Consider the following 4,179-nt stretch of genomic DNA (forward strand, 5'->3'; position numbering starts at 1 on the left):
CAGCCCTGGGTCATGTCCAACCCCATTGCACCTGAACCTGGCCTCGTACCCCTATTTCCCTCCCTCCTTTGCCCATTCACCATCCCCTGGATGATTGAATTATCATCATCATCGTCTAAGATAGCTATTTATAGACTAATTATAAAACCTCTTACAGGTGATGATAATGGCACTGGGGCATTAAGCCACAATTTTAAAAAACAAGACAAAGCCAAAATAAGTCCAGAGGCATTGGATGGCTTGCTGGCAACAAGAGACGGAGCCCTCTTCTCCAGGGATACCGGACTCAGCACAGCTCAGCGTCGTGATGGAGAGCACTCATCATATAATGGCTGTTCAGAAATGCTGGCGGCCCAGGGGGTGCTGCAGAAAACCAGAGACTGGAGGGAAAGATGAAGCCTTCAGAGGTAAGCACTGGAGACCAGGCAGGTAGGGTCAGTGGTCTCAGCCCAGGTCACAGTGGATAAGTGTCCCCGCCCCCCCCCTCCCCCCCAAAAAAAGGCACTGGTGCTAAATGACTCACTGCTCTGTGATCTCAGCAGAGATTCCAACGGAGGAGGGCCTGGAAACTGAACTCTCCCACCCACAGCGCTTCCAGTCAGGGTTGAGAGCTGGTTTCATTGGCCCAGCCTCTTCCATCCAAGGGAGCTTTGTTTCCTGGAGCTTCTAGGCTCTGCAGCAGCTTGGGAGAAGAGAAAGGCATGTCAGAAAAGAAGGCCCCAGAACCACTCCCAAAGGCTGCTCCTGGGCAAGGGCAGGGAAGAACCCTGCAGATGGAACAAGAGACAATATGGTCCCGGGGTAGACAGGATTCCCCTAGTTATGCACATTGCCCAAAGATGATCTACTACAAGCTATTTCTTTCCCACCCTTCCCCAACAATATTTTACTGCCATTGCCTTGGAGTCCAGCAGTATTTGTAAACCAAGTTATCACGTACCATGGGTAGAATATCACACCATCTGGTGTGCACAGCACTTTCTACAGAGTGAGAAAAGGCAGGGACCCTGCTCCAAAGAGCTAAGCAGAGTATGGCAACATAGGTAAGGGAAATAGACAACAGGCACAAGGGGGAAGGAGGAAGGAACATCCAGGAGAGGGTGATGGGACGCATAATACAGTGCACGTGCTAAGATTGATATGTACGGCCCCATTTTAAAAAAATGTTACAGCTGCCAAACTCCTTCAGTCATTGCCATTAATACCCACCTTGAGTGCCGAAATGCCACAGTTTTAAAACATCTCTGTACCAGTACCGATTGCAAGTTCCCTGAATCACTTTACTATCAAGAACCCAGGGTAAATTGTAATTTTATTCCAGCTGCAAGCTCAGTTTCATTTTAAATTGTCCTATTATGTCAGCCTTCCACTGGGAATCCCTGAAGCCGGGTTATCTGCCCACCCATATGGGCACACAACTTCTGCTTTGGGAAGAAATGCTAATCTGTCTCCTGATGAGATGTGTGAAGAGCTGTACCCCAGCTAAAAGATGACCGTGATTACCACTTAGTCTTGTGCTTTAAACACAAGACCGGGAATCAGGAGACCTGCATTCCAATCGCAGTTCTGACCCTGACTCACAGTGTGACTTGGGACAAGTCTAGACAAAGATACAACCATGGCCTCCTCTACACAAAGAAGTGATTGATTATGATGAGTGGTCACTCTAAACTGCAACTGATGCCTGCTGGTACTACCAATGCTGTTGAAGGTAATTTAGGTGATAACATAAGCAAGACAAAGTCATTTATAAAAAGAAAAGGAGTACTTGTGGCACCTTAGAGACTAACCAATTTATTTGAGCATAAGCTTTCGTGAGCTACAGCTCACTTCATCGGATGCATACTGTGGAAAGTATAGAAGATCTTTTTATACACACAAAGCATGAAAAAATGGGTGTTTTCTGTGTATAAAAAGATCTTCTATACTTTCCACAGTATGCTCAAATAAATTGGTTAGTCTCTAAGGTGCCACAAGTACTCCTTTTCTTTTTGCGAATACAGACTAACACGGCTGTTACTCTGAAAGTCATTTATAATATTGTTACAGGAAGCATGATTGACACCTACTGACACCACTAGTCTGACACCATATTTTCCTTAACGGTGTTTTAAACAGTTTTACCCTATCTACACTAGTAACTAGATCATTTTCACTAGAACTTCAGGGATCAGTGGGACCTGTAGCTGAAACCATGATCAGCAATAGTCTTCATGCTCTTGGTGCCTCAGTTTCTCATTTGCAAAGGAGGGATAATATATACCCAACCCACCCAGGTGTGCGGTTGAAGTGAATTACTTTCCAATAGCCACTCACTATTGGTGCCAATATGTTGTTATTATTTATTATTACAGAAGCACATAAGTGAACCGATCATGGACTAAGACCCCAGTGTGCTGTACAAACAGTGAGCTGTTCAGTTGTACAGGTCAGACTGGTAGCAATTTCTTTGATGTTTTCAAAGGCAGAAGAGAATCATAGAAATGCTGGGCTGGAAGTCATCTAGTCCAGCCCCCTGCACTGAGGCAGGACCAACTAAACCTAGACCATCCCTGACAGCTGTTTGTCCAACCTGTTCTTGACAGGAATTCCCCAGCCTCCCTTGGAAGCCTATTCCAGAATTTAACTATCCTCAGAGTTAGAAATTTTTCCTGATATCTAACCTAAATCTCCCTTGCTGCAGATTAAGCCTTTAACTTCTTGTCCGACCTTCAGTCTCATACCTTTGAAAGCAACTCAGCTACAGAAAAAGGCTAGTTTGTAGAAGTGTCAGTTAGCACCAGTTATAACCGGACTGACCTGGCTTGACATGAAGACACCTGGTAGAACCCAGTCTGTCTTCGCAAGATGGAGAACTGCCTATTAGTGCCCATGTCTGGCTAGGGAATTAGAATGTCAGGGTTGGAAGGGACCTCAGGAGGTCATCTTGTCCAACCCCCTGCTCAAAGCAGGACCAATCCCCAATTTTTGCCCGAGATCCCTAAAGGATTGAATTCACAACCCTGGGTTTAGCAGGCCAATGCTCAAACCACTGAGCTATCCCTCTCCTGTTCTATAGCTCTAGAGGTAGCTATCCTCTGAACAGGTGAATCAAAAAGAGGCAGCCCAGGTCTTTCCCCCCTAAGATTACATTCAACGTACAAACCTCATAACTCCTTCCCAGGGGCTGGAGTGGGGGAGGCGAGGGGTGAAGAGGATTTGCAAAGGGTCGCAGACCCAGCCAAAGCGGTGTTTTTTTTAATCAAGCTGGGTCACTGAAGGACGCACTTTAATTAAGCACTGTCCTTAGCAAAGCTGCTCTTCCCAGATTCATAGCCCCACCACGTTAATCACTGCTGAAGGCTGCTGTGCGCTGTCTTTTGGTGTAGTATGCATCCGATGAAGTGAGCTGTAGCTCACGAAAGCTCATGCTCAAATAAATGTGTTAGTCTCTAAGGTGCCACAAGTCCTCCTGTTCTTTTTCTGTGTAGTGGAGGCTGTGAAGCTGCCCATCTCAAACCCCGCCTTCAGACTGCAGGTCGGGGAGACGGAAGCACATGGCAGCATTGCAGTTGGGTGCCTTCAGTCTGAGTTTTAAAATCTATGAAGTTAGGGGCACACCACTAGAGGTACTGTCCTCGCGACCGTGGTAACTTTGCCACACGCACCCTTGGTATTACTGCCTGGGCAAGCCCCTTCTACGTGGCGTAGAGTGAAGTCATCTGGGCAATCCTGTTCCGTGTGCTGTATATTGAAGTCATCAGCAGCGCTCCAGGGAGCCTTCCCCCCTTAACTCCAATTCATCGATTCCTTAATGTTACTAGTGAGCTAGAGCGCAGGAGAGCTTAGGCTCCAATAAACGGGTTAGTCTCCAAGGTGCCACAAGTCCTCCTGTTCTTTCTACTAAGAAAATACCCTTCCACCCCGCTGGGAAGTTACAAGTAGCACTGTAAGGCAGAGACTCTCCCCTGAACGGAATATGGCTCAGCCTCCCACAAACCAGTTTACAGAAGATGGCTGGTAATGGTTGCTTTGCTTTGGGCTGCTGTGCGGCATTTTAGGGGCTGCATTTCCAGCCCCCACCCTGCAAGCTTCTCTCCTTTCCCTCTGGTAGGCTACGTCGCAGACGAAACAGGGGTCAGCTGCTGCCCTCAGAAGCGGTTGCTGACAAAAGATTGGCTGCTCCCTCTGCAAATCAAA

The sequence above is a fragment of the Lepidochelys kempii genome, chromosome 1 (genome assembly GCF_965140285.1).
Source record: "Lepidochelys kempii isolate rLepKem1 chromosome 1, rLepKem1.hap1, whole genome shotgun sequence".
Taxonomy (NCBI): domain Eukaryota; kingdom Metazoa; phylum Chordata; order Testudines; family Cheloniidae; genus Lepidochelys; species Lepidochelys kempii.